Source organism: Ictidomys tridecemlineatus, chromosome 16, assembly GCF_052094955.1.
Source record: "Ictidomys tridecemlineatus isolate mIctTri1 chromosome 16, mIctTri1.hap1, whole genome shotgun sequence".
NCBI classification, from domain to species: Eukaryota; Metazoa; Chordata; class Mammalia; order Rodentia; family Sciuridae; genus Ictidomys; species Ictidomys tridecemlineatus.
This window is the reverse complement of record NC_135492.1, coordinates 15,205,622-15,233,121: the sequence shown is the minus strand read 5'-3', so window position 1 is coordinate 15,233,121 and position 27,500 is coordinate 15,205,622. Positions and strand designations below refer to the sequence as shown.

Genomic DNA, 27,500 nt, shown 5'->3' with positions numbered 1-27,500 from the left:
ACTTTTGAACACTGCAAAAAATAAAATTTATTAAAAAGTATTTCAGAACAAAATATTTTATAAATGAGAAGTTATATAAAAGATAGAGTCACATCTGCAGTAAGCAGCAGGTAAGATATTAAATAAATAAGTAAGTAAATAAATAAATAAATAAATAAATAAATAAATGAAATACTGAAAAATTTGCCTTACCAAGCTCATTCTGATTCTGAAAATATGCTAGGCAGCTTTCAATTAAGCTTGCAAATATATATAAACAACCTGGAAAACCAGTATTTATATTTGACACCTACCACTTTAGGAGGATTCACTTTGGTTACATTGTCAATTAAACTTGCAAAAAAATCCATAGATTCCTATTGCAACTAAAGAAAATAATCACAAATATAACAGCTTAAAATAATAAAAACATATTCATTTATAGTTATGGATGTTTTTATTATCAGGACAGAGGATTAATAATAAATATTAGCAAAGACACACTCCTTCAGAAACTCTCGAAGAATATCATTTCAGCTTTAAATGGCTATCGGTATATTTTCTGTGGTTACAAATGTTTCCCTTCTCCTAGTAGTGATACAGCCTTCAAAAGAATAAAGAGAGACTATACACACACATACACACACACACACACACACACACACACACACACAGAGAGAGAGAGAGAGAGAGAGAAAATGGTGCTGTGATAACAAGTTACAACATTGAAGCCTCATAGAATCTGAGAACTACAGCAACATAGAAGTTAGATCCTCCATTGAGCTTATTTTTATTCTTGCACAGAGTATTTGACAGAATCACACACACAAAAAAATTTCATGCACAGTGGATGAAGAAAGAGAGGGGACACTGATCCAGGAGAATGTAGCAAGACAGGTTAATTATGCACAAAAGTGACTATGACAGATAAAATGTGACATCATACACTGTCTCCAGATGCAGAGCAGAAGACAGAGCTGTGTACAGAGTGGAAGTCTTATTTATTTTTTCTTGAAACCCTGAAAACCTTCTTAATTACATGGAGCTTTGGATTATTCCAACTAATACTCTATTTATACTTTCTGCCTGTCTTTGGTCATCCTCTTACAATGAATGTGCATGGTACTTATTTGAATACTGGGAAAAAGAAACTATATCAGTGACTTATATTACTCAATATTTAAGACCCTTTCCTGTTTATTTTCATGGATTTCTGTATGAGAAGGCCAAGTTTTAATATTGTAGATGAGGAAAATTCAGGTATCAAAGCTAAAATATAAAGTGAGAGAAAATACTTGCAAAGTACATATGTAGCAAAAAGTTGATATGACAGAATAAAAGTGGTTTATATTTTTGAGAAAAAGAAGGCATACCAAAAGAGAATGTTATGATTAAACTATTTCTAATTCACTTAATTAAAGAGGAAATATTAAACCATTATTTAAATTTACAAAAAGGAGTATAAATCATGACTATTGAGACAAGTTTACTAAAAAGCAAATTCACTATTGCATATCAATCAGGAAGGAGAACATGAAATAGAAAGGCCAAAAAAATGACTGAAATTATAAGCCTTGTGGAAAATTGATTTGGTACTGCCTACTTAGGTATACCTCAATGAGTCATCAGTTCTACCCTTGGCACCAAATATTCTGAATTTTCCAACTGGTAACTGACACTCCTGTTTTAATCATGAAAATACACTGCTTCTGCCGCCATCTTTCACTGTCTAGTTTCTCTAAGTCAGGGATCTGGTTACCAAGATTCCCATGAGCCCATGCCCTGTCCCACAACAATGTCAGAGTAAAGCATAAGGAATGTGGCATCCTTGAGAATTAAGGATCTGAATATGGACACAATGAAAGAAAAAGCAAATTGCAACAAGAAGAAAAAATGGTGAAGGAATAAAAGAATGGATCTAAGGAGGATGAAGAAATTGCTAACTGTGTATTAGATGAGAAAAGAGGTTGATCCCATGGGGAAGAAGACAGGAAATATGTGGCAGCAGGATACATACGCCAGTGGCCTCATATTTGGACATTTCTAAAAAACAGAATGCTGTAATAAAACAAGTATGCCACACACCTGGCTTCCTGCTCTTAGAGCTTTACCAGGAATGTCACTCTCATTTTCTTTCCAGACTTTGAATTTATCCCTCTCCAGGCACTGCTCATCCAACTTAAATCTACTGGTCCTCTACTTTTGAACCTGTTCTGTCTGAGCTCCCTCAGATTGTCTTCAGTAACTCATACCTAATCTTTTTTTTTTCTTTTTCCTCAAACCATCCCACAACCCTTATACTCAGGTAACCTCTCATAACTGAACTCTTCATGCTCCATTGCTGATATTTTGAGCTACCCTTCTTTTTTATGACTCCTGGGTCAAGCAAGGCCTGGACCCATCCTAGCGCAAATGGCACTAGCAGAACTGAGAAGCTGCTGTGAAGTTCCCGAGGACTCCTAGGGTAACTCCGCTGACTGTTAACTATAGATAGAAACAAAGTCAGTTTGACTTGCTTCATCTTAAACACTTAGCAAAGACAGTCAAAGCCAAAACACAGCTATTCCTGGACATTTTAATAATAGTAATAGTTAAATGTAACTTCCAAAAAATAAGTAAACTGGAGGCTACAAAAGAGATTCTCAGACAGAAATGCCTGATAACTATCATCTCAGACAGGAATGCCTGATAACTATCAAAAGGAACTGCCAGAGTAGTTTTTAGTTTAACGCATTTATTTCTAACCTACACAGGTAGGCTTAATGTTTGCTAGTATGGTTATCCAGCCCTAAGTAACAGAATTAAAGATTTCTTTATTACACACAGGTCATACTACTAAAAGAATTTTGCAAGATCAGATGATATTAAATTATTAAACTATATCTTAAGGGAAGGACAACTATAACCCTAGAAGTTAAATGTTGTGTTTACATCCCTGACATTTCTGGTAATGTGACAAATATCCTTAAAAATTTACATGCTCAGATAGAAGCCATGTCCTCAGCAACTTTATCATGGAAACGATATCTTAGCTCTTGGTTCTTGGTACTTCCTGGTGGTAAACATTGTTAGTCTTCGTTCCCAAATTAGAGCAGGGAATAAAGCCATATTTAAAGTTAGGTAGTCAGTGTAGTTAGGTAAATCGGGTCTAATATCGAGTGAAATCTAAAATGGAGGCCATGCTGGGAATGACTCCGGGAAAACACAGGACAATTCATTGAATGTTAATGAAGTACCTAAAAGGCCCTAGGCCAAAGTCTACCTGGAAGAAGTATTAATGAATAGCCCCAAACAGATTTGGAGATAGCCCATCTCAGAGAAGTGGTAATTAGGCCCACCTGTGTCCCACCCCTCAGGCCTTCCAACCTACATTCTATCACCAAAACTATAAAAAGGGGAAACAACCACACTTCCATGGATTCCACCTCTTGGGTCCCCTTCTTCCTCTGGGAGAAGTCTTTTCTGCTGTCCTTTAATAAACTTCTAATTTCTACACTGATCTTGCCTCAGCGTGCTTCTTTGGTGTTATTCTTCAACATCGGGGAAGCAAGGACTCGTCACTGGTCAACAGCGGGTGACACTATTTGGTCCAAAAAAAAAAAAGCTTCAGGCATAATTGGTGTAAGATTTTGTTTGCTACACAATGAGATACATATTTTACTCATTTCTTGTACAATTGATGAAATAAATAAATGGTCCCAATTGTTTTTGATTGTTTGTTTGTTTAAAGAATAATACTTTAAAATAACTAGTTGCAACAAAAAAGTTGAAGTTACCACTAGGGGTGCCTGGAGTGTATAGTGAAAGCAAGAGAACACGAAGCTGTTCTATGTAGCATCATTAATGTTCTATTTCTTAATAGAAATAGTAGTCACATAGTAATGTTCCACTTGTAATAATTCATTGATCGGTAAAGTGTGATGCTGATCAAGTATTTGCATTGTTAAATATAATCAAATTAATTTCATAAAACTTGGTGGGGAAGAGCATAAACGAGACAAAAAAATTAGAGTACCTGAAATTACACTATTAAATGATTAATTCAAAATAAAAGTAGGAATTCATTCACTAAATATCAGTCTCAATATTTTGAGAAAGGCAATTTTTATATGTAGAGAGTATAGGGAAAATACTAACAAAGGAGTGATACTTGAACATATTAACAGTGAATATAGCATAGAAAGTATCAGTAATTCCAAATGTTGCATTGAGAAAACAACTAAAATTAAAAGAGCTCTGGTAAATTTTATAAGGAAAATTTTCATATTTATATATTATATACTTGTAAAATGTATGGTATGTATAATGATGCCTCATTTAATTATGTGGATACATTATAGAAAATGCACCATAAGGTGAATGATGCAGGGTACTTACATAATTCTACATGGTATACACCACTACACACCTAGGTTATAATTTAGCCATTAGAAGTCCATCATAAATGAAAACATTGTGCTACATATGACTATTGAATTTAACATTATAGCAATCAATATAGATATCATGATGAGGTGAGTTATTAGCCCTGTGGAACTAAAGACAGAACACTTAAAAAGACTCTGGCCATTTAGACAATATATAAAACAGAAACAGAACTACCATAAAGGAGAAAAAAAAGATAAACTTTCCAAAAAAATCTGCTTAAATAATGGAGTATCTGCATAAAAAATGCCATTGTATCATTTCCTGGTATTACTTAATAAATCACTCACTGGTAAAATATACTTTAATATAAAAGAAAAGTATGATTTATGCCAAAGTTTTTACAAGAAAGAAATTTATACAGTGTACATAATAGTTGGTGAATGTAATACCAGCTACTTGGAAGAAAAAGAAAGAAATATTGCAAAATTAAGATCAGCTTAAGCATCTTAGTGAGATGCTTACTCAAAATAAACTTTAGAAATGGCTGTGAATGTGTCTGAGTAGTATGACACACCTTTTTTTTAAATCATGAATAATAATAACATTAAGAGACAGATATATGTTTTATTTTTATTTTCAAAGTTAAATGACACCTTTATTTTTTGAGAGAGAGAGAGAGAGAGAGAGAGAGAGAATTTTTTAATATTTATTTTTCAATTTTTGGAGGACACAACATCTTTATTTTATTTTTTTTTTTATGTGGTGCTGAGGATCAACCACAGCACCCTGTGGATGCCAGGTGAGCACGCTATGACTTGAGCCACATCCCCAGCCCCTAAATGGTATCTTTATAACAAAATGCAAATCATATTTACAATATGACACCATAAAGGGTACAAACTGAAGTAAAAAATTGGGGAAAAAACTAATTGCCTCACATATGACAAAATGTATGCTTCACATATGAAAAAAGAGTAACAGAAGCTAAGGCAAAAGGATCCCAAGCCTTAGCAACACATCCAAGCCCATAAGCAAATTAGAGACCCTGTCTAAAGCTTAAAAAATAAAATAAAAATATTAGGGGATGTTGCACAGTAGTTAAGAATTCCTGATTTTAAAACTGGGCACCAAAATAGAAAATAAAAATAAAAATAATATCAAACATAGAGACTCCAAAATAGAGAAAATAAGAGCTATGATTGGTGGCAGATTTTTATACTCCCAGCAGCTCAAGATACTCAGGAAAGAGATTGTGAGTCCAAATCTAGTCTCAGAAGTTTATTAAGGGACTAAGCAATCAAGTGAGAACATGTATCAAAAGAAAATATTTTTAAAAATCTAGGATGTTGTTCTGGGGTTAAATGCCTCTGAATTCAATCCTCAGTGCCAATAAAAGAAAGGAAAGAGACTTCAATAGCCACCTTTTAAAAGGAAAAATAGTGTTCAATAAATATAAAATAGCTCAATAGCTTTAGAAATTTGAAAATGGCAATTAAAATCATATCTGTGGCACAAAAATTAAATAGTATAAGTAAAAACATGGAGCAAGTAAATTCTCAGGAACTAAAAAGAGAGTAAAAAATGTTATTTCTTTTAAGAAGTGGCTATTAAAAATACATGTTTCTTCCCCAGCAGAAGCATATGTTTATTAAAATTACTGCATATCTGAACCATGGTAACATATATGGATATGGCCGTATTGGTCCAAACAGCTGAAATCCAGGACATGGAGAAAAAGCAATGTACATTGAGAAAGATATAACAAGAATAGGGTTAGAAAGGCAAAGGGAATACAGTGAGAAAAACGATTTTCAAAACCCATTTTCATCATAATATATTCAGTTTGAAAAATATGTGAGTCATCACATAATTTTATGTAGATGTCACATACATGTGTTATTTTGCATTCATGCATATATAAAAATATGTAGAGTTTGAGAAAATAAAAATATACAAAAGGACATAAAAGACTTTATCATACACATCATTGTGCACATGATAAAACTGATCATTACCAAGATGCAAAATTTTCCCTAAATCTACAATATCACTTCATTAAAATATTAGCATATTTTACTTTTAATGAGAGAAGTGACTAGAGAAAAAAATTCTAAAATTCATCTGGAATGTTATATGTTATATATGAAACCAGCAGCCCCCAAATTCTGAATTTAAAGAAGAACTTATTTTACAATAATGAAAAAAAATTCATAGATGAATGTGTATGTATGTGAAACTTTATGTATACTTAATAGGAATTGAAAGGTCAACATAAATCTAAACACCTCAAAAACAACATCACATGTGAATGGTTGACATGGCCAACCTGAAGAAAGATCAACTTGGGGGAAGAATTCACTGGCGTAGTTTGTGTACAATCTGCAAAACACAGGATTACAATAATAGCCCAATAATAAAAGGCATACATTAAGTGAGGGCAATGTTGGAAATATAAATAAGTAGTACCTCCTGATTCACTTTCCATTAATGAATACATTAAATGGAAATATAATATTTCAAGTTCCTCTTAGGCAAAGTAAAAAAATGAGTTGAAAGATTTATATAAACTGTACAACTTGAAAATGTCTACCCTTTGATGATCTTAAAAAGCTAGGGTAGGCTGGGATCTAAGTCCAGCCTTAGGCAATGTGCTATGTAATTGGAACAGAATTACCACCAGCTGGTAAAACCCCAAGAAGAGGAAGATTGGGACCATATATATAAAACCCTACCACTAAACTGTTTTCTGTGCTTTAGATCTTAATTTTGCTTGTGCTGAAGAAGAATCCTCACATTAATACCACTAAGAATACAGAAAAAAATAATAGTTATCTATGTTCTTCCAAGGGCTTCCATGGGCTTAAGACCCTGGGATTGGGACAGAGAAGTTAAATCACAAATAACTTAGTTTATGCATTTATGGGTGTTCAGCACACAAAGAGCTCCAGTCTTCAGCTTGCCCCTCTAAAAATTCCATGACAGCCAATTTTTGCCAGCAGGAAAATTTTTCTTTATTGACTGATAAATATCTCAACATCTTCCATTCAATAGAAGAAACTAGTTACCTCACATATAAGAAAACACTCTAGAGAAAGAAAAGTAGGAGGCTTAGGCAGAGGACCCCAAATAAAAAGCCATTCCATATGCTCAAGTTCTGGGAATAAAGCTTACTGATCATAGGCAAATCTCCCCTAGATAACAAAATATTTGTTTACTATTGATTTGCAAGCAACTAAATGGGCTTCTAAAATCCCAAGCAGTAGTTCAGATAAGGGGTTATAAAGCACATATATTTGTTAATTTCCAGAGAAGGTTTCCACACACTCTCTCTGTGGATACTTGACAAACTGGACTCCACAATCTTCCCTGAAATATTTGATAAGAAAGTCAAATAGTGGACAATTGTATACTGAACACAGTTGTTAGAGTAGCTTTCATCAGCAGTAACAGTTGCACATGCCTGTAACCCTGGCAGCTTGGAGAGTTGAGGCAGGAGGGCCTCGAGTTCAATGCCCAGACTCAGAAAAAGTGAGGCACTAAGCAACTCAGTTAGATGCTGTCTCTAAATAAAATACAAAATAGGGCTGGGAATGTGCATCTCAGTTAAATCTCAAGTGCCTACCCCCCCAAAAAAAGAGAATAGTTTTGTCAATAATCTAATACCAAAAAGTCAAGAAACTATGAATATGGAAAAAAAGAAAATCCTTACACTCTGTTGGTGAAAATGTAAGTTTTAAAAAGTCACTTGTGAAAATAATGTAAACTCCTTGAACTATTTAAAACAGAAGTAACATATAACATGGTTAAATTAATTCTGTATATAAATTCAAGGAGTTAAAATGAGTAAGTAAAAGAAATGACTGCATGCCCACTATCATGTAGCAGTATTGCCAATAATCAAATAAAAAAAAAGACTTAAGTAAAGGGTGTCTCAGGAGATTTATTCCAGGTGCAGGGCATCCAACTACTCTCCAGATAATTTCCACAAAATATTTCAGAGTGCTTCTCTCTTTCCAGTGTACAGATACAGTCTCAATACCCTGTGCAGTAACTATTGCCTGGCTTTCAAGGTGACTTGCATTTTCCCAATAGATTTTTTTATTATCTATGTGGAAGCAGAACCTCAGTCTCCTGAACACTGTGAAGAAAGCCTAGAAATGAATCTGAAAGAATGACAAGCTCCAGAAATTAAAACTCGATCAGATAGTGTAAGTCATAGCTTTTGTACTTATCATATGTTGGATTAAACAATTATCATCCAAGAGTACCTGATTGGAAACTGCGTCTCTCCTAGTCTGAATCCACCGAGCCTACTATCTAATAACAGTAGATGCCTTCAACTCCAGGAATCAATGAGGCCAGAATGAGTCAAGATAGGCATGTTCTTGTGTGCATTTACTTCATTTTTTAAAGGTGATTATAATTGAGTACAGACAGCAGCTTTTTTAAAAGGCAAGTTTATCCAAAAGTGATGGAGTCTAGCCTGGCAATAGGAGATTTACATTAAGCCTTTTATATAGGATAATATCAATGTATAAATTAAATGCATACATATTGTTAATTACTGAAAACTATATAATGGGCAATATTTTTTTTTAATTAAAGTCTTTTGATCTAATTTCTAAAAAGACAGTTAGAGCTCTCAACTGAGAAGCACTCCCGTAATCTCCAACTACAAATAATATGTAAGGCACAGGTGTAGACTTAACTATTTTAGTATATACTATTAAAAAAAGACATAGTTGAAATTTATTTTAATCACAAAACTGAATATATCTAGAGTATTCTTATTATGAGACAAATATAAAATTAGTAATAAAGAATATATATGTATTTAGAACTCCATCCTCACAACTCCCTCATTTTTAATGCTCTAGCACAACTTAATTCATAATGATCACATTCCATTTTGAGAATATGGCTTCCCTGTCCTTGGTAAGTCAAAGTGCCTGGACGCCTGCATTCCATACAGGAGATATGAGAAAACACTTTCTAATATGCTTTTCCACAAAACCAAACAGCAGTAGTGGCACTGCCCTCAGAAAGAGAAGTAAGACCAAAAGAAAAGGTATAAAAGATAATGATTTTTTTTCTATTTGATGCTGGACACAGACTCATTCCCATTCCAGATGTCAGATAGCATAACAAAGAGTTCCAAAAGTTGGATTTCTCAGTTTGGTATATCTTTTCACAGCCTTGACTCTAAAACTTAAATATATTAAAGACAAACATCTTATTTTGTAACTTAGCCTTTGACCTAATGCCTACCTAGGTTGTGATATTGTTTCCTCAGTTTGTATGAGGTATTGTAACAGTTTTTGCATCAATCTGATGTATACATGTCTGCATTAGCTAATAGCACCTCAATAATGGTCCAGACTTAACTTAGGGAAAAAGGAAAGCAGTACCAATAAGGCAACTGCTGTTTTCCACAGAATTTTCTCCAAGTATGTGACAGAATCTTGGTTTCCAATTATAAATGGTGAATGATTCACTCTAAAGCTTATTAGATTTTGATTGGGCTGCTTTATTAATTCAAGCTGGGCTTATCTGGGTTTTTCTGGTAAAAAATAATTAGCTAATGGCTGGTGAGCTTCAGGGGGTTAGCTATCATCCTCACAGCAGCACCTTGATTCTCTGCTTTGATAATTCCTCCACTAATGTAGGCTTGTTATTTTGGACACAACAGGATTTGAAAAGTAAAATCAAAAGAAATCAGGATCTTCTGAGTGTAGATACTATACTATTCACTTTCATCTTTACTGGTTCCTATGAGCCACAATAAATAAAAAAATTCAAATAACAGTGGTGGGTGTGTGAACATAATTCAAGTGTCTCAGGAGACTGTGGCAGGAGAATTCTTAAAAACATTCTTTAAACTGAGCCTCAGCAATGTTGAGAAACTAAGAAACTCAGTGAGACCCTGTCTATAATAAAATACAAAATAGGGCTGGGGATGTGGCTCAATAGCCAAGTTTCACTGAAATCAATTCCCAGTACTCCACCCCCCCACTCCAATAAAAAAAAGAAAGAAAAAAAAAAAGAAATAAATATTAGATAAACTTAGGAATAGATTCTGCATTTTAAGAGGTGAAGATGAAAAACACAACACATACTTTAAAAAGGCAGAAAATAAGGAAGAATTGCTTATATTAAGCACTCTATATCATTCAACCCTATTTTATACATGAAGCTTATATAATTATTTGAAGGAAAAAATGTGTTTGTATATCCACAGCTATTAAGCAGACCAGGTAGAATTTAGAATCAACTATGCATGACTCCAGATCCCAAAGATTTCCACTAAACCACATACTACATGCAAATTTGCTTACTCTCTGAGGTTTTGGACAGAGATATACCAAAAAGAGGAGGATCTGTATCCATATTGTGTACATCACCAGTGGGGACAATATACTCAAGAATGTTCTTCTGAGCCTTCTAATAAGATCTTGCAATAATTTTGAGTAATGGCTGATGTCTCAATTTAAAAAAAATCAGTAATCAACAATATATTCTTAATTTCTTACCATGTTAGAAATATGAAAATGCTACAATGCATCCCACAGGCATTGCATTAAAATATTCTATGGAAATTTTAGAAAAAGAATACATCATCTGTGTCCCAAAAGTGCTAAAAATAAAAATTTAAAAACCCATTAAAGAGTGTAGAAAAACACAGAACTTTTAAACAAGATACCACAGAATACACTAGAATTCCCTGATGAGATTATTATCTGTGCCTTTCTATATGAGAACATAAAGCTACATGGAACTTGTGTCAATACAAAAGGATTTCAAATATACATAATTGGGAAATGCATCCCATAATTATGATATATATGCATTGGTAGAGCACTATTTTAAATTTAATTGCAAGAATCATTTTAAATATCATAAGATAAATCCATATATGAGTTAGAGTAAAAAAATAAATATAAATGAATAGAAAACAAATAATAATTTAAATAAAAATCAATTCTAAAAGAAACGTGAGGTACACAAACCCCCCCTCTGTCAAGAGTAATCCGTGGTATACAGATAAAAATTCAGTTCCAGCTATTACCTAAAGAGGCCACATTTATCCTAAAGTTATCTGATTATTAACACTTCTGTTAATAAGTGAGAATGATTTTCAATAATGCAAGTTAACAATATTTCATCTTTATAAAATACAAAAACTAACAAAACATGGTGGCACTTATCTAAAATCCCAGTGTCTCAAGAGGTAGAGGTAGAAAAATAAGAAATTTAAAGATAGCATCAGCAACTTAGTGAGGCTCTAAGGAACTTTTAGGGGTTCTGTCTCTAAATAAATATGTAAAGGTATGAGGATGTGGATTAGTGGTGAAGTGTCTCTGGTTCAATCCAAGGTCAGAAAAAAAAGTGTTGTTTTCTTTTTTTTCTAAAAATGTTCTGCTTCAATTTTTTTCATTAGTTGTTCCTGTTAATGTCTCATAAAATTAAGTAAAAAAGTTCTGTCATTACATATTATATCTTACTGACATTGACATATCCTATTACCTTAATCATTATAATTATTTGAATATTAAGGTAGTATATACACAAATAAGTTTGAACAACACAACAATGGAAGAAAACTAGAAGTCTATAAGTAAACTTCATGACTCTGGTCAATTTATTTTTTTATTTTTTTTTTTTTTTAAAGAGAGAGTGAGAGAGAGGGGGACAGAGAGAGAGAGAATTTTAACATTTATTTATTTTTTCTTAGTTCTCGGCGGACACAACATCTTTGTTGGTATGTGGTGCTGCTGAGGATCGAACCCGGGCCGCACGCATGCTAGGCGAGCGCGCTACCGCTTGAGCCACATCCCCAGCCCCGACTCTGGTCAATTTAATTTTGATAATTGTGTCAGAAAAATTAAATAGAGAAAAAGTAGTCTCTTCTTTAATGTAGATTGATAAAAATGCATGTTTATGTTTTAAGTAATGTTATTGGATTTTACATGAGATTATGTACAATATTTGACATAAAATATGTTTTGCACTAGAATATAAGAATTAAAACTATTAAAAAATAAGAAGAAAACAATTACATATTTATAAATCAGATTCAGCTGTGGAATCTTCATTATGCTTCCAAAGTAAAAATAAGAAATAAGAAACTGGACTTGAAAAAACTGCTGTACAAAAAATAACCTCACCGTGAAAGTGAAGACATAATTATCAAGTTTTTCTTTTTGTTTTCAAAGAACTATCTTTTCCAAGTTTTTAGACTTCGCTAGAGAGCAGTCATTTCTCCTTATTGAGAGGCTGATTGAGCCCAGATCCCAAATAATTACCTTTTGAGGCTCTCATACTCCAGTGACAAAATGCATCCTTCATTATTACCCAACAATAAGGGAGTAAACCATTGAAAAAAAAAAATGATAACATTCCAGAGACCCCAAAATTTTTAAGCTGTTAAGTCAATGATAATTCCTAAAATCTAGATGACTTCATAGTACATAGTATATAGTACAGAGTACATAGAACTGCTACCACAGTTCTAATATGTCTTTGTTATACCTTTGAATGAAAAACTATGTGTTTATTTTTGACATTATTCTTTTATTCCTTTTGCCTATCCAAAGCAACTGTTTTATATTATGTAAACAAAAATTATAAATATTTGCAAAAATACCCTAAAATAAAACAATTTGGAAAATAAAAAAATGTAAATATGCAGAAAATTGAAAATTCCATGCCTCTCTGATACAAAAGTAAAATTACATTGATGGTTTCTTGGTAAAATAAAGAATTACTAGATGAAGAAGCATTCATTTCTGAAATATACCAAAAGTAACTGGAAATGTATTGAGACTGTCATTCATATAGAAATATTTATTACTGAACTACACATAAGAACCAATATGTAAAATCAATGCAAGGTAAATAGATAAATGGAAACATGTATATCCTCACAGTAGACTGTTACTCAGGAATATTATATTTGTGTTGCTAGAAATTGAACTCTGGGCCTCACACATGCTAGGAAAGCACTCTACCTCTGAGTTATTATCCCAGCCATATTGAGCAAGTAGGATTCATGAGAGCACTAAATGTTACAATGAATGTGTACATGGAAACCTTTAGCTAATTGAAAGTAAGCAGAGAAACTGTAATGTGATTTACAATTAATATTATATTTAATTTTTTGCACAAGTAAATTCATGAATCCAAAACACATATAAGTCATTGCCTAGACCTATGTGAAAAAAAAAAAAAGGAAAAACTGCTAGTGGGCACTAATTTCTTTTCATCTAAAATAGTTTTGGAAACTAAATGCTGAGGATGGTAAACATGTGTATATACTAAATGATAAAGAATTACACCCTGAAAATATTTATAAAGTTAATTTAAAGTTCACATGTGCTTTCTAGGAATGAAAAGATAAATAATTTATGGAATTCATAAAGCAGCCAAAATTAAAGCCTGTAAAATAGGGAAATAAAAATGTAACTTATTAAAATAGGGAAATAAAAATGTAACTGTTAAAAATAAAAGCACTGAGTTTTCATTATGGGATCCACTTACATTTATGTGAATATACTGTGACTTTTTAAAATTTTCATTGTTAATTTATAATTTGTAATAAGTATATAAAAAAACTATGTCTATATATCAACCACTATTGTAAAGTTGTCAAGTTTTTAATATTCTTATATGAATTAATATTCATAGTTTGTGAGTGTGTGTGTGCATGCACCAATGGAGATCAAATCCAAGATCTTGCACAAGCATGGCAGGTGTTTGACTGTTTTGCCACAACCCATGTAAAAATGTATATTTTTAATCTTGGTTTTCTCTCTCTCTCTCTCTCTCTCTCTCTCTCTCTTCTTCTTTCTTTCCTTCCTTCCTTCCTTCCTTCCTTCCTTCCTTCCTTCCTTCCTTCCTTCCTTCTTTCTTTCTTTCTTTCTTTCTTTCTTTCTTTCTTTCTTTCTTTCTTTCTTTCTTTCTTTCTTTCTTTCTTTCTGTCTCTCTTTGTCTCTCTCTTAGCCCCTCACTCTCTCTCTCTCTCTGTTTTGTATTTTTGGACACAGATGGCACCCTGAAGTCATTTACCACTGAACTACATCCCTAGTTCTTTTGATTTTTTTGGCAGAGAGTATTTCTAAGTGTATTAGGCTAGACTCTAATTTATAATCCTCCTGCCTCAGCCCTCAGTCCTGGGATTACAGGCATGTCTTGCTATATCTGCCTATTTATCTCTTTTTGAAAAGATATCTAATACCAATTTTCAATTGTATTATATATATATTTTTTTTTCTTATTGCAAAAGTAAACATTTATTATGTCCTAATTAACATTCTGCTAATACTATATTGATTGTTGTTGCTGTTTTATGAGTGGATAAATATTTCACATGACTAACTAGAATCTTCTAATACTTAACATGTATGCTTTCTTGTATTGCCTATTTATTTTATGTAGATTATAAACTTGATCTTTCTGCTGACTACTGTGCTCAGTCTCACACAATCCTCAGTTCTCTGGGCTCCTCAGGCTCCTCACTCTTGCTTTTGCTATAGTTCAGTGTCAGCAATGTCTCTTACCTATGCTCTTGCATATGTCACCGGGTCTTACTCTAACATAGCAAGGAACAAGACTGCATTAAAACAAACAAAACTCATCTAAAACTAATAGCCATGTTTTCAGACAGAAGAAACTATGCATAGGGACACTCAGATTTATGAAAAAGGAGTCACAAGGCATTTACTAAAAGACAAAATGAAAGCTGACAAATAAGATCCTGAGCATAAAGTTTCCTGACATGTTATTTACACAGAAGTTATATGAGTAATTCACAAAGATGTAAATTACACAATTTAACATACATTGGTAAAACTGGCAAATTACACAATTTAACATACATTGGTAAAACTGGAGGCCGAGGCCAGAGGATTACAAATATAAAGCCAACTAAGCAAGGTCATTCTATTTCCAATTTTCCTCTTTTAAAATCTTAATAACTGTAGGGGGCAGTGGAACACTACTGTAATCACAGAAATGATGAAGGTTTAGTTGATGAAGGATTGCAACTTGGAGTCCAACTTCAACAACTTAGTGAGGTCCTATGCAACATAGAGAGACCATGCCTTAAAAATGAAAATTCTCAGGCTGTGACTCATTGGTAAAGTGTCAAGGGGGTCAATCCCCAAAACCCTTAAAATGACTAATATCTGAAATTTAATAAAAATGAATTAATTATCTAATAGTTCTTTAAATTACAAAATTAGCACTTAGGTGAAACAAATATGGCCTACAAGTTTATTAGCCTCTACTTTAATTTCTATTTGAAGGAGATAACTAAAAGTTGCAAATCAAAGGAACATGATATATATTGTAAATAACTGATGAACTGTAATCTCCTGAGACCAGGACATATACATTACTTTTAATTCATTATCCAGTTTCATAAAGCCTAATTATAATAGTATGGATTTAATAACCAGTTTTATTAACAAATATTAGTTTAGTAATAAAATAAAAACCAAATGTGAAGTATGTATCTTGTTGTGGATGGACTTTTAATTTTTATTTATTTAAGTATATGTGATGCTTAGAATTGAACCCAGTACCTCAAACTTGCTCAGAAAGCACCAGTCATGATGGTGTACATCTATAATTTTAGTAAGTTTTGATGGTGAGACCAACCAAATAAGTACAAGATTCCTTGTTATGATGGTGAACTTCTGCAATACCAGTAGCTCAGAAAAAAAAAGCAGGTAATTCTCAAGGTTAAAGGCAACCTCAGAAATTTAACCAAAAAAAAAAAAAAAAAGAGTTTTTCAAGTAACTCAGTGGTTAAGTTCCTCTACGTTTAATTCCTGATACTAATGAAAGTACAAAACTAATTGGGCAACTAAGGAAGAGACGATTTTGCTCAATTATAGAGCACTGCTAGATTTGATCCCCAGTACAAATAAGAACAAAAATGAAAATAATAAAATAAAGAGCCATACATTTACTTAAGTTAATTCCACAGTAATATTAAAAATTAATTAATTAATTAATTAATTAATTAATCAGTGCCTTTTGAGGACTGACTTCCATTGGTGAATAACTAATGTGGCACTAAGTACATGCTAGACTAGAAGATACACATCCTGAAACTTTTGGTTGCACTCTGAAAAAAAAAAAAGTGCAAATTAGTAGAATTAAACAAAAATTTTTGTACCCAGCCAAATGTATGTGTGTGGGTGATTAAAAAAAAATGTTAAACACTTCAGTCTGAAGACACTCTTTATTTTTTACATGTTTTTCTTTAGAAACCTCAAAATATGTGTCAAACAATATAAAGAAAAATACTAAGAATGCTTACCACATAGTGAGAGGTTTTTTTTGATTTTGTTTTAATTTTTCAGGCTAGAGTTTTTGAGGAACTAGGGACATATATTCTAACTATGCAGTTTTATGTGTTGCTTTCAATATCCATTAAGAAAGTAGAAAATGTGTATTTCTATTGCCTTTTATACTTTTGTTTGTACCTTTACGTGTCTATTTTCTTGAGCTACTTTTCTGGACCAGCAATTATAAATAGTTGCAATTTTTTTCCTGTTCACTAGTTCTGCTGGGCTAACCTTTCATGAATATCTTCATGCTGTCATGCTAAAGGTCTCTCAAAATATTATATTTCAATGAATGTACACTGAGTAAATTATTAGCTGTTTTTAATGGACACATTTTAGTAACATTAATTACTAAAACAACTCACAATCACCTATGAAGTAGTCACACTGCTATTTTATTTATAGGCTTATCAAATGTGATGATAACCTGAATAAATAAAATTAAATATTTTTTGAATGAAACTAAATTTTGTCATTGGCCTACTCATCATAAAATGACAAATTTGAGTACAAACAGTAAAAAGTATGTCTGAACCTAGCTACATTGGGGTCATATAAGATTGAAGAAATATGAGCTTATTCATTTTTAGTTACTACATAGCTACAAAAATATTAAATGTTGTAAAACACTGTCAATATCATGACATTAACATGATATATATTTAATTTAGTAAGTACTACAGAAAATTATAGAGAAACATTACCCCCCAAAAAAAATATTTTGCTACCACAATAATAGTTGCATAATGAATGAAAATATATTTTTTTAAGTGCAACATAGTTGTATTTGCAAGTTTAAAATGACATCAAATTAAGACGTGCAAGATCTAGCTGGGAAAGGTGGCTTAAGCCTAGAATCCCAGTAGCTCTGGAGACTGAGGATGGAGGACTTCAACTTCAAAGCTATCCTCAGCAACAAGGCATTAAGCAAATCTGTGAGGCCCTGCCACTGAATCAAATACAAAATAGGTCTGTGTATGAGGCTCAGTACTCCAGTAGCCCTGAGTTTAGTTTCTAGTTATCCCCACCACCAATCAGAGACTTTGATGGGAGACTTTGAAGAAACCAATATCAATGAGGAAGAAAAGTAGAGAATGGGACCATAAAATTGATCAAACTACATTCACTTGATGAAGCAAATGATAGGAAACTAGCCAGCAAATTGACCTAATTTAAATTGAGTAGGTTAAAAAGCTGGAAGTAAAACAGCCAATCTCCAAAATATAATACTAGAATGATCAGAGTATATATATATAACAGTAGAAAACCTCCTTTTGTAAAAATCAGTTTTTTTAGTTCCAAATAATAAAATGAGTCCTTATTAGGATCATAAGAAAATAATTGTCAAGGCAGAAGTTATCAGAAGTAACTAAAAGCAAAGAGAACATGTGAGTATCTAACATGATGAGAATGGTTTAGCAAAGAACACCAATAAGTTACATCACAAAGAAACAGGTATTTCTCTCTCTCTCTCTCTCTCTCTCTCTCTCTCTCTCTCTCTATCTATCTGTCTCCTGTGTGCTAGGGGATTGAACCCAGGGCCTTATACATGCAAGGCAAGCATTCTACCAACTGAGCTATATCCTCAGTACTGGAAACTAGTATGGAAAACTTAATCACAAATAAACTTACTTACTATTTAGAAATTTAACGTTGCTTTATCTACCTGTTTCTTACACTCAGAAAATGTAGGGAAGTTTCAATCATATTTTATAGCAACTTTGTACAATGTTCTCTTATAATTCCTACTTAATTCTGATCACATTATCATTATGGAAATTTGAATACATAGATTTAATTTTCAGTAATTTCTGATTTTTAATATGGCTAAAAAAATTAAGTCACTTATTGAAATGAAATAACCAGAAATTATTTCTTAAAATTATGGATTATTTAAATATAAGACTTCCACAGTGTGAATGACTGTGAGTATATAATTTTTTATCAAATTGATGAAATAGCCATACTTCCTATAAAAGTCTAAGAGAAAATTATTACTTGCATTTTCTCAAATCTTATAGCTTCTAGTGTTTTTTAGCTTGTGACCACAAATACTTCTCTTCTGAGTTGGTGGAATACAAAAGATAGATAAGCCTTCTTTTTTTTTTTAAAAAAAAGAGAGTGAGAGAGGAGAGAGATAGAGAGAATTTTTAATATATATATTTTTTTATTTCTCGGGGGACACAACATCTTTCTTGGTATGTGGTGCTGAGGATTGAACCCTGGCCGCATGCAGGCCAGATGAGCGTGCTACCGCCTGAGCAACATTCCCAGCCCCTAGATAAGCCTTCTCACAGGGAAGATGATAGGAAAACAGCAGGGGAACTACCTTCAACTCCCACAGGGTCTGAGAACCATATTATACCATATGGAAGACCCTCCTATAGACGGACAATTCCAAACATTGTTTGCAAAGATAGAAAAAAGTCAGTTCATTGAACAAAGTGAGTGAAGTGGGTTTGTGCCTCTGCAGATGAGAATAAGTTGTAAAAAAGCAACAAAAGTGAGTTCAGGACTGGGCATTACAAGATTTAGCTGACAAAATCCTGAAAACAAAAGAAAACAAAAATTCAGAAAGCACTTTGCCCACCTAAGCTTATTTGAGAGAATCAAATTCAGATGAAGAGCAGAGGAAAGAGGCATATCCAAAGTGATAACAGTATCTATTTTTATTAAATTTTTATTATTATTCCCCATAATTATAGAGTTCTGTATCACCTCAATTACTACTTTTTTCATCTTTCAGGTGTTATCATTACCTTGTTTATACAACTCATGCTGTTATCATTACCTTGTACATACAACTCATGTACACTGAATTTACCCTGCATTTATGAGTCCATCATAGGAAATTCACAGAGAACACCAGAGGTGGCGCTGTATTGGTATCTAAGTCATCCAACATACATTTTAGAAAAGAAGAGCTAAAAGCAACCAATGATACTGCCACTTCAGAAAACCAGAGAAAGAAGAGTAAGGTAAACCTAAATTAACCACAGGTAGGTAACAGAAAAAGTGTGGAAGAAACCACAATCAGGAAATCCACAGTCTGCAAAATCAAGTTCTTCATGAACATCAGCATCACTGATTAACTGTCAAAAGGCTAAGAATACAGAGGACAGAGACTGGGGTTGTGGCTTGCCTAGTGCTTGGGAGAAACTGGGTTCAACCCTCACTGCCACATAAAAAGAAAAAAAAAAGTGTAAAATATATAATAATATTAAAGAAAAAAACAAGGACTGAAAACCTACTAACAGATTTAAAAGTGTCATCATCAACAATGCATTGGGACTTCAAGATTATTTTAAATGTGCTTGACACAAATTAGACGACTTGCAGAAACTGGACCATTTCTTTGAGAGAGACAATCTCCTACAACTTACACACAGGGGAAATACACGAAACAGATAAGCCCATGGCTGCTGAAAGAAACAGACTCAGTAACTAATTACTTCCCCAAAAGGCAAGGCAAGGCTCTTTCACCAATTTTCTACTTTTTTTCCAGAACATAGAAGCTGAGTTAACACCTCCTAGGTCTTTCTGAGGCATAAGTTATCATATTATCCAAATTAAATAAATAAAGAAAAGTATTAAAAAGAAGACTATGAATGATGCTCATAATCATAAATGCAAAAAAATGTACAATTAAGTAATCACACTCCAGGTGTCTATGCAAATGATGTGAAAATTATGGGCACAGGAACCCTCACTGCAGTGACTACAGCAGCCAAATCCAGAACTTCCCAAAACTAGATGCAAGGAAGATGCACCTTTCAATACTGAGTGGACAAGCTGAAGTTTAACCACACCAAAGTGCATCACCCAGAAAATGAGCTCTGCAGCCTGGAAAGATACAGCACCCTTAAAGGCAGACTGGTAAGTGTGAGAAGCCAGTTTGAAATGGCCAAGTGCAGTAAGAGTCCAAGTCAAGAACATTCCGGAAAAGACAATATTATAGATGCACTAGCAGAACTGATGGGTGACAGGGACTTAGGGAACAGAGAGGGAGGAAGGAATGAGGAGGAGTGATGAACCGGTGGAACACTGGATTCCCAGAGCAGTGAAACTCTTCTGTATGACATTATCTTGTATAAGACGTGAAACACACAATCACATCACACAGACGAGGAGCCCTAAGGTAAAGGATGAACTTTGGCTTATCCTAACATGTTGCTTCATCCATTCTCTTTATCAAATGTTCAACACTGGTTTAATAACTAACAAACAGCCTACACCAATGCAATATGTTTAAAACAGTGGCGACTATCAGCTGGAGAGGAGGGGTATTTGATACTATGTGTAATGGCACATTTAATTGTCATCTTGATTGGATTAAAACATGCCGATGATTAATGAGCTTGAGGGTATGTCTACAAATGATTGGCATATGGGATAGTGAGCCAAACTGGAGGACCTCCTTAAGCTAGGCAGCACCATCCAATAGAACGGTGTCTTGGGTGGGACAAAATTCTTCACTCTCCCAAAGTGATTCTCTAGTGAGTTTCCAGAATCTTTGGTCTGGACTAAGGCAGCACCATTGTTCCCCCTTGTTCTGAGGCTTCAGCCTCTGGGACTCTGCAGCTACTACTTCTCAAGCTCTCCAGCCTGCAGATGGCCACTGTAGACATCCACCTTCGGGTCAAGTAGGCCAATCTAATGAATCCCGTTTGATAATCATACTTCCTCTTGATACTTTTCCTCTAGAGAACACTGACTAATGAACTATGTAAACCTAAAATTGCTCATAAAAACAAAGTTTATCTAATAAAGAAGTAAATAAACTACCAAGCTATGAAGTTTTAAAAATGTATATATAAGAAACAATATTATATGCTAAATACCTTTTTCATAATAATGCAAAAAATAAAGCAAAGAGAAAGAGTCAGAGTTAAAAATTTCAAAAGTATGAACAAAAGCAAGAAAACTGATTTTCATCTGGAAAGAAATTGGATGATAAGTCTTCAAAACTCATTCCAACTGCTAGTGTAGTATTGTGCATCTGTAATTTTAGCCACTAGGGAGGTCAAGGCAGGGAAATGGCAAAAGTTTGAAGCCTGTCTCAGCAACATAGCAAGACCCTCAGAAATTTGGTGAGATTGGTCTTCATCAAAAATAAAAAGGGGGCCTGGGACTATAGCTGACTTCAGAACACTTGCTAACATGTGTGAGGCCCTGGGTATGATCCTCAGCACAGAAAAATAAATAAAGTAAAGGTATTCTATCCATCTACAACTATACAAAATATTGAAAAAAAAAAGAAAAAATAAATAAGAAGAATAGCTGAGGATGTGCTCAGTGGTCAAGTGCCTGTAGGTTTATTCCACAGTAAAACACTTGCCCACCTCCAGAAAGTTGCTCACAAATTGAAATTTATTTCTGGAAGATAACTAAGCATGAGCATGTCCATGGCATCAATTCCCAGCACTCAATGAGGAAGCAAATAAATAAACAACAGTCTACAATACTAATTCTCTTGGGCTGGAGAGTAGCTTGGTAAAATACATGTAATGAGAGATAAAAATGATTACGAAACAAAAGGTACACAATTAGAGGCATAAAAACACAACAAATCAGTGGAAAGACACTACACTTTCTCACAAAGAAGACTGAATGTTTCCATGATCTAAACTCTCACTGAGCTTTTCAGTAAATTCTGTGAAATTTAGGGCATGGTTTACTGTATTTTGGAAGTGAACTTCAAGAAAAACTATATCTAAAATTGAAAATACTAGGGTTGGGATTCTGGCTCAGCAGTAGAGTGCTTGCCTAGCACATGAGAGGCCCTAGGTTGGATCCTCAGCACCACATAAAAATAAATAAATAGGTATTGTGTCCAACTACAGCAACAAGAAATAATACTTTTCAAAAAACTGGAAATAGTAAACTGTATCTAAGACCAGCCAAAATGTTGTACATGACAGAGAGAATAGAGAGAGCATTTATGTTACTCCCAACTTTCATAAGCTAAAAGGCTAGCTCCAAAAGGGGTGGCCCTATGAGGAGGCATTTGGAGGGAAACAGGAATTAGGTGACATGATGAGGGGATCAGCACCCTTATTTAGACACATGGGTCTCTTCTTTGCAGAAAACAGGTGTCATTTACTCCTTCACTGACATTCAGTGATTAAATGATTACAGTTGTGTATTCAAGGTATTGCCAAAATTGTCCTTAAAATTTACAATGAAGATGGGTGTGATGGTGCACACCTGTAACCCCAGCAGTTCAGGAGTCTGGGGCCCTAAGCGAAATAGCAAAACTCTGTCTCAAAACAAAGAATCTAAAAGGGGCTGGTGGTTCAGCACCTCTGGGTTCCATTCCTGATAACAAAAAAACCACACAGTTAACATGAACCTGCCAAGTCCAGACAACAACAGTGAAAAACTGTCATCCTTTGTCAAAATCATCACCTTGTGAAGAACAGATACTAGTTTTCATGAAATCACATTCATAAATTTATTCACCACTATTTTTGGTAGAATTGGACTCAAATTCTGCAGCAATAATGCAAGACAGAGTTTCTCTGTATCTTACATGGTATTTTGGAATCTAGGGTGGGATTTCAATTTGAAACCACTGAAAAGACAAATCTGAATCTTACAAACTTTCTATACATACTCAGGGGTAGCAAAAGGTAATTAGGTAATTAGATGTTTTCTTTTTTTTTTTTTTTTTCTTTGATGCCCCCAAGATTAAACCCAGAGATATTTTACTACTGAGCCACATCCCCAGTCATTTTTATATTTTATTTTGAGACGCCATCTCACCAGGTTGCATAAGGCCCAGCTAAGTTGCTAAGGCTGTCCTCAAATTTGCAACACTCCTGTCTCAGCCTCTGGAGCAGGAAAGATCACAGGTGTGCACCGCTGTATCTGGCTGGCTGTAAGTTGGGATTTTTAACAACAACAAAAAAAGGTGGACTTTAACCCACCTCTCTCTTGCCTCTTTAATAATAGTCCATCCCATTTGGCTCTGAATAAATAAACCTGGGCCTCAGATAAGTGATCACATCATTTCAAAGTGATACACAGAAAGCTTTGGTGCTGAGGGAGCACAGATGTGTCAGGCTCAAGGGGCAGGGAAGGTCCCTGACTGCAGGACCTGCTTCCTCCTGGTCTTCCTCATGGAAAGCATCCAGGATCACACTCCCAGGCACCTGGACCATGACCCCAGTCTATAAGGCTTTTCAGGTTTGTACAGCTCTGCACTGGGGTGGGTGGTCCTTATGCTCTGGGAGAGGTTTTGCTCCTTCACATTGTGAGAGACTAAAAGGGCAGGAGTCACTGCTCACCTGGCCCCTCAGCACCAGCATCCACAGGCTGACTATCCACCTGTTTCCAGGGAATGGTAACAGAGCTTGGGAAAAACAAGGTCCCAAGGAAGTAGCTGTTTAGATGAGGCCTTTTCCAGGAGATTCCTCAGCCCAGGGCCCCCAGCAGCTTCCCTGAGAGGCTGCACCCCACACCTCAGGCTTCCCTCTAGGAGGAGCTGACCCAGGGCCTGAAATTTTGTTCACTCTGCAAGGCTCAGGGCAGCTGTGGGCACTCTGTGGCAGCTCCAGGAGAGGACAGTGGCTGAGGAAATGGGACTCTGGGAGGTGTCCAAAGGGAACCTCTGCCCAAGAAATCTGACATGGTGTCTACACCTAAGGAACATAAAAGGAGAAGCACAAGACTTTTATAGCTGTGAACTCAAGTTCTCTATACTGTTGCATCTACATCAAAGAACCTTCAGAGTACTTGACTTTGGCTTACTAGACCACCATGAGGGTGGAAAGGCAGGGTTCTGCATAGAGATCAAACATTATCTTGGGCTATTTTAAGCCTTTTAATAGCCAATCATCTTAATTTCTGTATCAGACCAAAATCTCAAAACTTCTCAGAATATATCACTGACCTTACCAGACGTCTCCAAAATCTACCAAAGCTCAGAGTGCAGTAACAGACATACTGAAGAAATTTTTTTTAATTTTTTTTGTACCCCACTAATCTAATGTTCCTACCAATGCAATTGGTTAATGCAGTGATACACAGTTTCTTTTATAAAAGTTCATGGAGGCCAGGCACACTGGCACACAACTATAATCCCAACAGCTTGAGAGGCTAAGATAGGAGGATTGCTAAATTCAAAGTCAGACTCAGCAACTTAGTGAGACCATCAGGAACTTAGTGACATCATGTCTGAAAATATAATATAAATAGAGCTGGAAATGTGGCTCAGGGTTTAAGTTCCCCTGGGTTCAATCCCTGGTATATTAAAAAGAAAAAAAAAAGAATGAAAGGAAGAAAGAAAATAAAGAAGAAAGAAAGAAAGAAAGAAAGAAAGAAAGAAAGGAGAAAGAAAGAAAGAAAGAAAGAAAGAAAGAAAGAAGAAAGAAAGAAAAAAAGAAAGAAAGAAAGAAAGAAAGAAAGAAAAAAAAGAAAGAAAAAAGAAAGAAAGAAAGAAAGAAAGAAAGAAAGAAAAGATGAATGGATGGATGTAATCTCTTCCAAGCAGGGTCACACACATCATTCATGGTAACTAAAATCCATGTTCCTTAGTATGATAATTAATATCTGGGTTAAAATGAACTATTTTCTGTAGCTAGGATTGTTGATGCCTTTAATCCCAACAGATTGGGAAGCTGAGGCAGGAGGATCACAACTTTCAGGCTAGGCACCATAGCCAGATCCCTTCTGAAAATCATACTGAAAAGAGCTGGGAAGGAAGGACAGTAAAGGAATCAGACATTATTATAGTGGCAATACCTTTTTTCACAGAAAATTTTAAATGGGTTTCTCCAGAAATCTTCACCATGGTTAATTTTAGGACTGTCAAAAAAAGAGTGTCCACAAAAAAAGTGAAGATAAACTTCCTATTTTTGTGTTGCCTGGGCTTCACAGACAAGTCACCAACTGGGCTCCATGGTAACAGCTGGTGGGGGAGGAAAGAAAGGGGAGAAGAAGCTCTCCCCTCCTCAGGTGCTGTCCTTGAAGGGTTAACTTGGCCAGAACAGAGAAAGAAAAACCTGCTTTTATGTGTGTGATGTGACAACTTGACTGGTGACTCTGCTTTGTGAACTCAGCCATGACACTCAAAAAGCTCATGACTGAGGCCATTTGTATTCTTTTGTTCATGAAAATTCCCCCAGGAACACAGAATGATCTATGGGACCAACTGGAGACTAACTGACCACTACTTTCAGGATTGCTTACATTGCCTGAACCCCCAATCTTCCCTTTTGTGGTTTTTGTGCTTAAATATGGAGCCAATTGAAGGCAGGGGCACCACCTGATCATCTCATTCTTTCGAGAGCAGAGTGTCTGCCACTGGCCAGCAATAAAGGCTTAACTGGAATGAGACTGTGTGGTCTGAGAGTTCTTTGGGGGGTCCCAGTATTACAATGTGAACTTCTGAACCCCTCCCCTTACATACTGGGTATAAAATTCTGAAACCACTTGAACTCGGGGTTCAGGAGATGGATGGATTGAATAAGCAAAAGCATTGCCCTCTGATACTGGCTGCAGCTCTCTTCAGTGCCATGTCTCCTTTGTCCCTACATCATTATTACCCTGTGTGCTTACCGAACTATAGGACTGGTGTGACTCTACATCATGGACTATCAGAAAAGGGAGCAGTTATACTCTAGTCATGTAGCCCAGAATTCTATATCCCTGGGATCTATAAACAACCTCCTTATTTCCTTTAAAGCAGTTATTTTGACCAAACACAAGGAAGTGTTAAGTGAGCATTCTTTCCCCTTAAGGATAATATTCACAAATAGAAAACAAATGCTTTCAAAAGTGTTCTTCTTGCCAGGGACATTGGCACAGGGCTGTAATCCCAGATACATGGGAGGATGAAGCAGGAGGATCAGAAGTTGGAGGCCAGCCTAGATTCCAAAACACGGGGAAGGGAGGAAGGGAGAAAGGGAGGGAGGAAGGGAGAAAGGAAGGGAGGGAGGAAGGGAGGAAGGGAGGGAGGAAGGGAGGGAGGAAGGGAAAGGAAAGGGAGGGGGTAAGGGAGATTGATTGATTCTTTCCAATATTTCACTAAGCGATAATGACAATTACCAGAAGGTGTCCATTTGAAACGAGTGGGAAGAAGAATGTCTGACCGAGCAGTGAGGTGGAGGGAGGTGGCCTTTTAGAAGGCAAGAGGCGCCTACAATTTGGAGAACCTCCACTGGGTTGAGCTCCACTGGGAGAAGGAAGGTGCATTTGTGGCCCTGCTTCCTACACGTTGGGAAAAGTAAGTGCGGGCCACCGGTAGGGAGCAAAGGGGACACCTGGGACCTGAGCCACCCTTCAAAACCCAGGGAACAGGGGACGAAGCCAAGGGCCACCCAACAGCGGGAACTCCGGGGCACTCGGCACCTCACCCGCGCGCCGCCCTGAGGCAGGTGCTGACCGCCAACCTTCAGTGAACTCACCATTTTTGGCTTCTCTGGTGACCTCTGGGCACCCAAGATCTCCGGGAACACGGGCAGCGCAGAGTCACCTGGGTCCCAGGAGTAGAGAACAAGGGGCTTGGAGCAGGAGTAGCCCACTCGGTGAGGAAGAAAAGCCGGGAGGTTGCGGAAGCCCGCCCTTCCCCTGCCTCTGCGCACTGATTGGACAGTTCCCCCCCAACAACCCGGATGTATGGCCTCCAAGCCCGCCTCTGGATCGTGATTGACAGCTAACATCATCCAATCACTGGCTGAAATTAGGTAGAGTGACAGATTCTTGGCCCCAGCCCCTTTCAGGTGAAGCTTCCCGGCTGTGATGAGAAGGAATCCAGGTGGGAAGCTTTGGCTTAGGCTCTGGGACAGAGGTGACACC

The 27,500-nt window shown here is 35.5% G+C and overlaps 1 long non-coding RNA gene and 1 pseudogene across 1 annotated transcript in view; both read right to left on the bottom strand.

The window, feature by feature from the left end:
- Positions 1 to 27,330, bottom strand: part of LOC144371341 (uncharacterized) — a 37,957-nt gene extending 10,627 nt beyond the window's left edge. The window contains exon 1 of the long non-coding RNA XR_013431419.1: positions 27,110 to 27,330. This is a non-coding gene — a long non-coding RNA (uncharacterized LOC144371341). The remainder of the gene's footprint in view (positions 1 to 27,109) is intronic.
- Positions 27,331 to 27,371: 41 nt separating this feature from the next.
- The window catches only part of LOC144371216 (olfactory receptor 6E1-like), a 1,144-nt pseudogene continuing 1,015 nt past the window's right edge, over positions 27,372 to 27,500 (bottom strand).